The following is a 12,402-nucleotide window of genomic DNA, read 5'->3' as shown; positions in this document are numbered from 1 at the left end:
TGTATTTATATGTGTAGTGACTATCTTCCCAGCTGGCACAGCGCCTAGCACATTGCGAGCGCTCAGCGAATGAAGACAATGCTTCCAGCTGGTGATTCTGTGGTTCCTCCAACAGGTTCGGCTATTGCATTTTGAAGGGAGCTCTCTAAAGAAGAAGTTCACAGCCACACGCAGTAACCCCAGTCACACACACACATGCACACACCCACACACACTCTCACACACTCTTGTTCACATTCACACTCACTCATGCATCACCGATGCGAAGCAGAATGGCAGCAGGGAGAGGATGTAGATGAGGGAGCCACTGAGACTTCCGGGCCCTTCTGACTCTCTCTTCCCCAAGCCCATGCTGAATTAGGAACCCCCAGGACTGGGACAGGAGTCTGCAGGGACAGAGCCAGCCCAGTGGAGCGCGAAACGAGGATTTCTCATTGTCATTTCCCAGACGAAGGGACTGGGGACAGGAGCCACTCTCAGGATCCCCGGGGCTGTCTGGCTCCAGCCTCAAACCCTTCCTCTGAACCTCATCCCTCAGCCACCCCAAGGGATCCCCTGCCCCAGATAGAGTTCAGAAAGGAGCCAGAGTCCCCAGAGGGGCGTATGCCCTGAGCCCAGCACTACGGCCCTGACCCAGTGAGGTTTGCCCTCTCCAGCCAGCCAGCCCAGGGCCAAGGCTTCTACTGAAACCAAGATCCTTTACAGACTCCTTGTGAGGTAGGGACAGTGTTGGAGAAGGATGGAGGAGAGGACAGAAAGGAGAGAAATGGAGAGAGATGTCCAATCGACAGCTATTTATCGAGCGAGGCATTTGGAATACAGACATAAATTAACAGGGTGAACACAAGCTGAAATTTCCCATCCTACTCCAGGCACATGAAAAACACCGTACAATATATTTTTAAGTATCTTAAACATATAGAGCCCAGCTCAAAGGCAAGAAAGTGTGATTTTCAGATTCTAAGAGAGGGGGAACCTATACCAGTGAGAGGCGCCCCGCACCCAGTGGGAAGACCAAAGGTGGATATGGGTTTGTAGGGCTGGGACTTTAATGCCTCATCTGGCACTAGGTCCAGGCTTTGGGTCTTGCTGTTGGCAGGAAGCTCAAATCTGAGTTCCTAGACTGAAGTGGGGTGTCAGAACCGATTAGAGGAGCAGAATGCCTCAGCTATCAGGCTAAGGTCACTGCAGGAACTGAGATTCGTTCCCAGGCCATGGGTGGAACAAGAGGCATGTACAGATCAGAGCCTCAAGCCTCAAGCATGCACTGGTGTCATGCCAGGATCTAAGCCGCCCGCAGAATATACCCCTAGAAACCCCAGGCTGAAGCATTGCATCAAAATAGTTTGGAGCCCATGAGCCTGCAGGGCAGTAACAAAACTGCCCTGCGGGCTCACGGGCCCAAATGACAAATCGTGAAAAGAATCCCCTCCACTATGAAAGACAGCTTATGGACCCAGCATACGGAAGATTTCACACCCGAGGAACGAGAAACATACAAACAATGACTCCGGCCCGTCGTCTGGAGGATGAAACAAATGAGCAGGACAGGGTGACAAGTGGCAGGTGTGGCAGGTGCCTGTGAGCTCTAAGAGGTGCAAGCACCTAGCCGGGGCTGGGGACAAGGAGGACGCTGGCCTGGAGCTGGTCGGGAATGACAAGAGGTGACAACAATTTTAGCAAGAAAGTGAGATCCAGCGCCGGCGTGTGATGGTGTGACCATCACATGGGTAGAGTTGAAAACATGTATTGCATATAAACGTGCTGGGCAAGTGTGGGCGTGTTTATGCTGGGTCTGTCCAAGAGCGTGGGATGTGTATAGTCGTGACATCGTGAGTTTGAGAGAATGTATTTAAATGCTGGAATCTAAGTGGGCACGTAATAAGCATAGACGTGAATGCACTTATAGCACCTGAACTTGGACAAGCTCAAGTGTCTTTTTTGATCCTTTCTTTATTCACCTGTAAAATAGATTTACTGAATGGGGTTCTCATAAGAATTAATGACAAAAATGCATGAAAAGTGTCTAGACATGGGAATTTTAAAATCTTGTTTAAAATTTTCCATTTGTGTGTGTGTGTGTTTGTGTGTGTGTGTTGGGTAGGACAAGTCCTCAAGTCCATCTTCCCGGGTTTCTCAAGGTCTTGCCTTCCCATCCCTCACTCCCTCCATCCCCAAGAACCCTCCTGTGACCCTGACTCACCACCGGGCAGCCGCCTCTGCAGCGGGGGACGAGGTTGTCCAGGGAAGGGCCCGGAGGACGAGGTTGTCCAGAGAAGGGCCCAGGGCCTGCGATGGGGCAGCTCTCCCCTCCCCCACTCCTCTCCCTTTCTTCTGACCCTGCCCGTGGTTCTGCTGAATATGGCTATTTTGTCTGGCTCCTCGTACACCGAACACTGCTGCTAATTTTGTGCCCGAGCTCTGATACGGTGTAATTTGAGGCCAGACACCCTGTCAGCAGTGGGCTTCCATCCTGCGGCTTCTGGGTTCCCGTGTCTTCTCCCCCGCCCCCCGCCCCCACCAGCAGTCTCCTGCTGCTGCTGTTTGTGGGGTGGGGAGGAGGTCAGGCAGAAGAATCGCCAGAAGAGGAGCCAAACCCTTCACCACACCAGGAAGCAAGTGTGTACGGAGCCTTTCTGGGCAGGTACCAAAAGATGCCTGAAGTGACCTCTTGCATATGGAGAGCTGACGTGTGATATCCAGCTCTCTCCATGGTCTGTGAATAAACCGACACACAAGCCATCAAACAGTCTGAATTGGTGGCTCCCCGTCCTTGCAGTAAAACTCATATAGTTTATTTACAGAAGTAAGCAGGCTGGCCCTCCCTTCCCACCAGGTTACTTAGAAAGGACGCTCAAACTCACCAGCTCAGAGATTCAAAGCACTGAATTAGGAGGGAGAAAACTGCTAGGGGCCATCGGAAGCAAATGACAATTAAGTGACATTCTGGCAGTGACAAAGGGGATGGAATGCTGAAAAATAAATAGGCTCAAGTACTCAAAAACAAATACCAGGGGTTGTTCAGAGATGGGGCATCGCTGCATTATGAAAGTTTACTAACGACCATTCAGAGCCACATCTCCAAGGAAAGGGTCAATACGCTCAGAACATACCTGAGGGATTGCCAGCGCCTGAATAAGGACCGGATCTGAAAGGCACAAAATGCATAGCGTTTTCCAAAGCTTGCTCGTTCAGACGCCACAGGTATGCATGATAAGGCAAGGAAAGTTGCCTCCAAGTAGCCGTGAGTCAGGGCTAGGAACTCCAGCTGTAGGAAAGGGAGCGTGGTGATGGTCAGGGGCTGGGGAGGAGGCGAGCATCTCCGGCAGGACCGGGAGATGCCCCACAGGAGCTCCTTATGCAAACACAGTAAATGCTCCCTGCCTGAGTCGGTGAGTCTCCTAGGGAAGAGAAGGAAAATCCCAGATGAGACTGAGCAAGATTCCTGGGGATCCCGCGTGCACTGAATTCCCCAATCCTGACCCACATGTGTCTCTCTTTATAATTTATGAGGGGAGCTTCACTGGACCTCCTCCCTGAGCCATAAATAGCCAACCTGGCAGGCCCGCGGGAGGGTGTGGGTGAAGCCAATCAGACAGCAATCTCCCTGAAGGCAGAGGGATCTACCCTCCTCCGTGACCCTCCAGCACGCAGCAGACCTGGGTCTGGGACTCAGGTGCCCTGACTCAGGCACGCACTAGCTGTGTAACCTCTCTGACCATCAGTTTCCTTGTTCACTTTTCTAGATGGAGATGATAATACTTGCTTCATGGGACTACTTCCTTATTCATGTGTTCAAAATGTTTGAGCACCTCCTGTGTTCCAGACACCTACTGTGTGTCCAGCTCCCGATGGAAGTCATTGTTCTCATGGCACATATTTTCTGGAGGTGTGCTAAATAAGACAGTGAAGGCCAAGTGCTTAGTACCATACCTGGCACACGGAAGGTGGGCAGTAAATCATTGGTGTTAATGTTATCATTGATGATAATTGCCTTAATATGCCTTGGTCCCTTCCTGGTCTTTCTCCCCCTGCACACTTTTCTCCTCTCTGTCTTAAAACTTATCACACCAACTTCTATTTTTTCTTCATTTTTGTCTTCCACTGTCACTGCACTGACTTGTGGAAATGGCACGGAACATAATCAAAATATTGACGGAAATTGACCACCAGGGGGCGCTGCGACTCAGTTGTCCAGTTCCCACTCTGCAGCGCCACCTAGAGGACAAATGCTATAAACAGCAAGAGAAGGACTCGTCCAACCAGAGGGTCAAATTGTGAGCAGGCCTGGCAAAGCGCTGTCTGCGGGAACTCACAGTTCTCTCCAGACCACATCATCAGTCACAGTCCGAGTAGGACTCGTGAGAAGATGCCCCATCAGGCTTAAGGATCCTGAATCTCTTCTCCACTGATCATAAATATGATTATGGCCAAGATGCTCTGAGTTTACTGTTTAACCACCCCTCTACCATAAAATTGTGGGAGTATATGAGTTAGCACTTGCAAAGCCCTTAGAACAGTGCCTGGCTCAAAGTCCAGCTCAGTACATGGTGGCTCTGACTATTGCTACTTAATCCTCACACCAACACCCATAAAATAGGTCATATTTTTATCCCTGGTCTGGAGATGCGGAAACCGAGGCTCTCCGGGATTAGGAGACTGAACTCAAAGTGACTTAGTGGATGAGTGGCAAAGTAAGATTTCGACCTCCAATCTGGCTGACTCCAAACCCACACTGTTACTCATGGTGCTCTACTGGCCCATTCATTCATTTATTCATTCCACAAGAACTCACTTAGCATTCCATCTGCACAGGGAGAAAGGATACAGACGAATCTGGCACAGTGGCTGCCTTCAAGGAGCTCACACTCCTGCTGAAGCACACATGCAAACATGCATACACACATGCACATGCATACCTGCACACATGTGCACATACACAGACGTGCGTGCACATGCACACACATGGAGACATGCATACACATACACACAAACGCATACACCCATGCACGTATAAGCACATGCCTACAAAACAAAGTCCAATTTGGGGAAAAATCAGGCGATACATGTTAAGAATCCAGTTTCCCAGATTCCATGCCCAGTGCTGTCTTCAGCCCCCAGGGATTGCAAACAAAAGGCTTCAGGGGCCTGGCAGGTATCCTCACAGTTTCATATGGAGACAGGATGGAAAGGCAAGGCAGCGGGGTGCAGGCTGAGGCTTAGGATCTGTCTTCCACGCAATCACCTTGTGGCACAGAGCTCCGAGGACTCCAATTTCAGATTTGAACCTGACCTTCCAGCTCTTCATGAAGGTCTGCTTGTCAAGATAGAAGGACAGGATTGTTTTATCAGCCGTCTGTCGGCCCGATCTGCAGCTTCATATATTAAGACACGGCTTTCATTTGTCCTGTCGCTCCAGGTCCCCTAGTGTGGGGGTCAGCAAGCAGGGCAGAGGCGCTTGTAGGCCACAGTAATCCTCAGGGTTTCATTCAAAGAGGAAAGAGAATCCACCAGAGTGTTTAAATAAAGACTGATGTAATCTGATTAACGTTTTTAAAAGATCCCTTTGTCTGCTGCTTGGAGGGTGGCTCAAAGGAGGTGGCAATGGAAGTTAGTAGACTACGTGCCCCCTTCTGACAGCATTCCAACTCAATTTTTAAGAATCAGCTTTTTCGGGGTATAATTTACATAGAATAAAACTCACCAACTTAAAGTGTATAATTTAACAGTTTTTGACAATTTCATAACCACCACATCACAATGTAGGATATTTCCATCATCCCCAAAAGGTCCCCTAAAAGATCATGCCCCTTTGCGATCAATCTCCTCCCTTCCCCACCCCAGGCCCTGGCAACCACTGGGCTGCTTTCTGTCATTCTATTTTGCCACTTCTGAAATTTCATACGAAGGGAATTGTAGAGTATGTGATCTTTTGCATCTGGTTTTTTTTTTCACATGGTATAACTCATCAGTGTTGATGTGTGCATCAATCATTTATTCCTTTTATCACCAAGTAGCAGTCTACTGTGTGACTACACCGCGACTTGTTGTCCATTCACACGTTGATGGACATGAGGGCTGTTTCCAGTTTGGGGTTATTAAAGTGAAGCAGCTCCTAACACTCATGTGTAAAGGCTTGTGTGGATATACGTGTTCAATTCTCTTGCATAGATATCTAAGAGTGGGATGCTGGGTCTTGTGGTCCTTGCATATCTAACTTCACGAGAAAGCCGTTTTCTAAAGTGGTTGCACAATTTGGCTTTCCCACCAGCCAGCATATCAGGAGGAGGATGGTCCTTGCTGGCTCAGAGACAGGGGCTCCAGGTCTATAAACACCAGGGGTCTAAATGTAGCCCTGGCCCCTGGGCTAGTTTTTATCTCTTCTCAGCTCCAGACCTACCCTGCTGCGCACAGCTCTCTGGAGCTGGGGTTAGGTCTCCAAACCATGTTTCTGCTTTGCCAACTGATTCCCATTAGTCTCTGCCAGTAGGGGGCGCTAGAGGAAGATGGAAGGATGGAGAGAAGGAAGGCATTTATTCCTTCATATTTGCTCGCTGTACCCAGCAGTGCTACCTTGGAAGCCATAGCTGTTTCAGTAACAATCAGTTCTTGTTTCTAGTTTTTTTTTTTTTTCCAACGTTCCCAGGATCAGCCCACCCCCTCCTCAGAGATCTGAAGTTCTAAGTCCCAGCTCCCTGAGGGCCCTTCTCCAAGCTCCTAAGGCACCAGCATCAGCTGGGTGACAACATCTCCTATGCCAGCTTCCTCCTCCAAGCTTTTAGGTTATGAAAATCCCACTCTCTTCCTTCTGCTCCCCCAGCTGTAGGAAGCAGTTACCTTCCTCAGTTATCTCTGGTTACCTCAGTGTCCCTCTTTGCCTTTTCCGTTCTCCAAGATATGATAAACCAATCCCCTATATTAAGTTCTCACTGCTAAAATAATTTGTGTGATGTTTCCCCAACACCCAACCAGCCTAGCAGGCCACAAGTCTAGCTCCCAGCTAGGAAGTCCCGAGGGAAGCCGGACGGTCAGACAGGAGGAGCCTCACGCCAGGAGCAGGATAGGCCCCTGGATAACTCAGCTGACCACTCTGACCATCAGTTTCTTTCTCTGTGAAAGACATCCAGCTAAAGCCTGATATAACTGAGGGCTCAATTAATATTTGAGGAAGGAAGTGGGGGAAGGAGGCGTTTTGTATTAGTTACTGACACCTGCTCAGTTTGGGCGTGTTACAAATTTTATTCCAGTGCCCTATAGGGAACGCAAATTCTTCCCCCTCCCTACCCTGCTTTTGTGCTTCTTGACCAGAGACTGCTAAAATCCCCTAGAACCCACACTCTCCTTCTCCCTTTGGTAATGAAGTCCAAAGGAAGTTGGTCTGAACTCATGGCCACCCAGCTAAAAGTGACATTTCCCAATCTACCTTGTGGCTCCATGTGACCACGTGACCAAGCGCTGACCAGTGGAATGGGAGGGGAAGCTGTGGGCACAACTTCCTGGCTGTGCTCTCCTCCCCTTCCTGCTGGCTGGAGAGGCTGAGGCCAGAGGACGGTTGAGCAACAGAGGAGAGGGAACTTGGGTCTCTGACCAGCCCCAGACAGCTGCCTTTCAGACTGTTCATGAGAAAGGAAGAAATCTCTGTTGTGTTCAAGCCACTGATATTTTGACTTTCGTTACAGCAGCTGAGCCTGTGTCCCACTTCGCAGGCTAAAGCACGGTTGGCAAATATATTTTGTGAAGGGCCTGATAGTAAATATTTTAAGTTTTGCAGGGCGCCGCTCTTGGTCACAACCACCGGATTCTGCTGTCGCAGCGCAAAAGCAGCCATAAACAATAAATAATTGAATGGGTGTGGCTGTCTTCCAGTACAACTTTATTTACAAAAATAGGCCACAGACGTGGCCCTCAGCCCATAGTTTGCAGATCCTTGCCCCAGGGTTCAGAGCCAAGAGTCTCCCTGGCAACAGGGATGAGGCAACCCAAGGGCGTGGCCCTGCCCCGAGCCAAGGTCACCTCCTCCCTGGGGGTCCACTTCTGCTCCTTGGTGTCGCCATGATGCCACTACCTTTGGCTAAAACTCCGCCCCAGGAAAGGAGCTCTCCTCTGACTGCTTTTGTGCAGCCTGGCCATGCTGGAACTTGACTTTCTTTCTTTTTTTTTTTTTTCAGATTCCATTTTTTTGCCACTTTTTGAAAATTGAGGTATAGTTGATTTACAATATTATATATGAAAGGTTACCTTCCATTGGTTATTATAAAGTATTGGCTAAATTTCCCATGATGTACAATATAACCTTGTCACTTATTTATTTTATACATAGTAGTTTGTGCCCCTTAATACCCTACCCTTATCTTGCCCCTCTGCCCTTCCCTCTAAATAACTTTCTTGAAGGCACCAAAAGGGGGAAAATATAACCAACAGAAAAGCTATGGCTCTGGGCTGTCCAGGGTCCGCATGGTGCTCTGTTCAGAAACCAGGGCTGCTTCCCCTCTCAGGAGCTCCTCTTCCCCGCCTCCCTCCTTCACACTTTGGGGCTGCGCTGAAGCCCCTCCCTTGCCCAGGCTCCACTCCTCCAGCCCCCAGGGCATGTTTTCCTTCTGTTTCCTGCCTGTTCCTCAACCTGCAGATCAACTTGGTCTCTCTTGGTGATGCCTTCTCCCCACCTTCCTCCCACCTCCATGATTCAATGGCTTTTCCTCATCCTTTTAATTCTCCATTACCCTAAGCTGTCATAGATTTTCCTTGAAGGCTGGGACGGCCTCTCTAGCCCTGGGGGCGGTGGGGGGTCCCCTATCAGAGCCTCATCTAGACTTTCCACCTCTTCCTGCTGAGGATTATGTACCACGAGCACATGTAGGTCAAGGGCTGTGTCATATTCATCTATGAATCTCCAGTGTCCAATACAGGACCAACAAGTGTTTGTGGGAGGGAAGGAAGCAGGGAGGGAGGGAAAGTATGAAGAAGGGGGCACAGCAGGTGAGTGGCTTGCAGACACCTGGGACCGGGCTTCCAGGTCAGGGAGATCCCTTCCCCCTGGGCCAGGCTAGGACCCTGGTGGCTGAGGTGTGTCTCCTCCCTTCATGGCTCTGTCTTCTGTGTTAAGGGAAGTGCTTCCTCTCTTCCAGCCCACAGTGTGCAAGAACCGCCCAGAGTGCCCCCATCGCGCTGGAAATGCATGCTGGGAAATGAACGGCTTTGCAACATGAGGTCCTGGAAGCCCTGTAACTGCCCCTCCATCCTCTCACCCTTTGGCAATCTGCTCCCACCCCTGACATCCCACGACCTTCCGCCAGGGATGTTGGTGCTGCCCTCAGTGCACCCACCCCAGGCCTCCGCGGGGCCCCTTCTCCAGCCCTGGCCTCTGCTGGTGCCCACAATGCTGCCTCGGTTCCTCGGCTCCACCTACTCCACCATCTCCACCGGGAGTCTGGGGGCTCCATCCCAGGCTCCTTTCCATCTGCTTCCTCAGCCTCCTTCTCACCCTCCACGCTCTCTCTGGCTGTGGGTTTCATCAGCTCCCATGACGGTTCCCCAGTCCCTCCCCGGAGTGCCAGGTCCCTGTGTCCCGACTGCCTCCTGGACACCCCACCCAGATGCTTCCCAGCACCTCGAATCCGGCCTCCTTCTCTCTGCAGAGCAGATCTTCCTCGGGCATTCTGGCCCTGAATTCACTGAAGCCAGGAACCTGGGAGTCATGTGGCTATCTCATCCTCCTTTAGCTGCTACATCCTATCAGTCAGGAATGTAATTTACTGCCCAGGGTCCCTCCAGCGGCCCCATCTCTCCATCCCTACAGCCTAGTCTCAATTCACACTTCCTGCCTCTTTTGCCTGAGCTATTTCAACAGCTACCTAACTGGTCGTCCTACCATCTCAGTTTATCATCCACACTGGCTCCAGGGAGCACTTCCCTAAATACATCTAACTCTCAGGCTTCCAATCCTTCCGGCTCTCCGGAGACCAAGCCCAGATTGCTCTCATTCAAGCCAGGCTCCAGCCCAGCTCTGGCCTCATGCGTCTCCTCTCCCGATGAAAGCCCGCGATGTAGGCTGGTCCCCAGTCATGACCACAGCTTCGCAGCTTGACCAGCTATTTTCCTGGAAGACTCTAGTGTCTTCTGTAAGAAAGGCGCCACAAGGATCAGAAATGTGTTATACGCGAGGCACACAGTAGGTGCTCGAGGAAGTTAGGACTGTTATGTACGGTGGGGGCCCTAGGGCCCTGGGTGTGTGACAATGGGCATTGTTACTGCTTTCATGCAGATCCCAGAGTGGGCTTTATCCTCATGACGACAGCTGATGCTCTGACTGCTGGCAGCCTGTGTAGTGTAGTGGTGAGAGCAGAGGTCATCTTTTCCTCATTTTACTTAACAGCAGGATCTAGATTTTCTCCAGCTCCCAACCCTGATTCTTTCCAAAAGTCCCCTTCCTCTAGTAAGAGGAGGAAGAGATTCTTATCTCTCTACACTCCTGCAGCCACACCCTTCCACCTGTACCCCAGGCCCCTTGGGCCCTGGAGTGTCCCATGCGGGGCATGGTTCTGCTTCTCATTTCTCCCAAACCATATTGACAGATTTATATGGAAGAGTGGAAGGCGTGGGCATGATCAGAGGGACAAGGGGGTCCTTGCCTGCTCCTTGTCTTGGCTGGATGCATGGCCCATTGAACCAATCTTCTCTTATATATGACCCTTCCCTTCCAATTCTCTTCCCTGCCCAGGAACTCTGTCTGCACATGTTACTTCTTTTCACTGATATGTAAATGAACAAAAGATGCAAGCACAAAGAAGATTTTGAAGAGCCTCTGCCCTCCCTTTCCCATCCCCAAAGGAACTACTTAAACCTTTTCCATTATTTCCTCTAAATTCCTCTATATTTCTAAATTGAAAGCTTATATTGCTACTTTTGCTTACTTACTTGCTTGCTTGGTTGCTTGATTTTAAAATAATCCATATTGGTTCCCTCTTATGGTAAATGAGAATTCATTATTCTTGCATGGGTGCACACACCCACACACATACATTGCAATACTCCTCTCTCTTCCCACCCTCCCAAAATATTTATAAAACTACTTTTAGTTAAAATAATAATCCTTGTGTACAAGTCCATGACTATATATTTTACTTATTTAGGATTCATCATACGTATTATGATTAAATTTTCTTGTAGGCAACTTTTGTTTTTCCAGGAGTTAGTAACTGCTTTGACTTTTACTTGCCAGAATGTTCCTAATATATACTGTTAATTCTTTCCAGGATCTCCATCATTTTACCTAATATATTATCTACTCTACCAAATCCACTTTTTTCTCAAAGTTCTCTGACTGCCGACCCATATCCTAACTGGCTGTTCTCTCAGCCTCCCCATTCCTTTCTGAGGCTTTTCTCCATTATGATATCTCCCTAAGAATGAATGCATTGGAGGTTAATGTTCTGAGTCCTTGCATGCCTGGAAAGGTCTTCACTCCATCCTCACACTTGATTGGGCTTAGCTGGGTATAGATTTATTTGTTGAAAATAATTTTCAACAGAATATCAAAAGCAATTTTCCACTGCTTTCTAGCATCCTGTATAGATCTTGGGGAAAACAGAAATATCAACTTCATTCGTACTTTTGTTTCAATGTATTAAACCTATTTTTTCATCTTGGAAGCTTTTGGGACTTCTCTTTTTCTCTGGTCTTCTGGGATTACATGGTGATATTTGTGGTGTGGATTATTTCTCATTCATTTTATTAGTATCTGGTAAACCTACTCAATCTGGCGTCTCATGGTCTTCATTTTGTGGAACTTTAATTATTCTTTAATAATTTTCTCTGCTCTCTTTTTCTTTAATCCTTGTAAGTCAAATGTCAGACAGCCTGGATTTTTTTTTCTGTCTCTTTTTCTCTCTCCTATTTTTTTGTCTCCATTTGTTCCTATCATACCCCCAAAAGTGTTTCTGTGACTTATTTTCCAAAGCTGCTACTGAAATTCTTATTTTGGCTACATTATGTTAAATTTCAAGATCTCTCTCTTGTCCTCTGCTCAGTTATCATAGCTTCCTTCTTGTTTTATGGTTTGTATTAATCAGATTTTGCTGTGTAACAAACAAACACAAAATCTCAGTGGCATACAACAATAAACAGTTTATATTTGCCATGCATCTGTGGCTTGACTGGAGTCATTTTGATACAAATGACTTATTCTTGAGTCCAAGCTAGTGGTTCCGTGTTTCTTCCAGTTTCTTTTTCTTTTATCATTTCAGTTTGATGTCTCTGTTTTCCAGTGATGGCTTTCCTCATGTGTCTAATGCTCTTTGGTCACTAGCATTTAAGACAAATGCACTAATAAGGCAGATCAGAAGCTCTGCAAGTGTGGATGAGGGCTTGTGGATTGACAGGTGTCCATTTGGGTGTTGAGACAGG

Source organism: Vicugna pacos, chromosome 12 (assembly GCF_048564905.1).
Source record: "Vicugna pacos chromosome 12, VicPac4, whole genome shotgun sequence".
Classification (NCBI taxonomy): Eukaryota; Metazoa; Chordata; class Mammalia; order Artiodactyla; family Camelidae; genus Vicugna; species Vicugna pacos.
Note: the sequence above shows the minus strand (reverse complement) of the source record.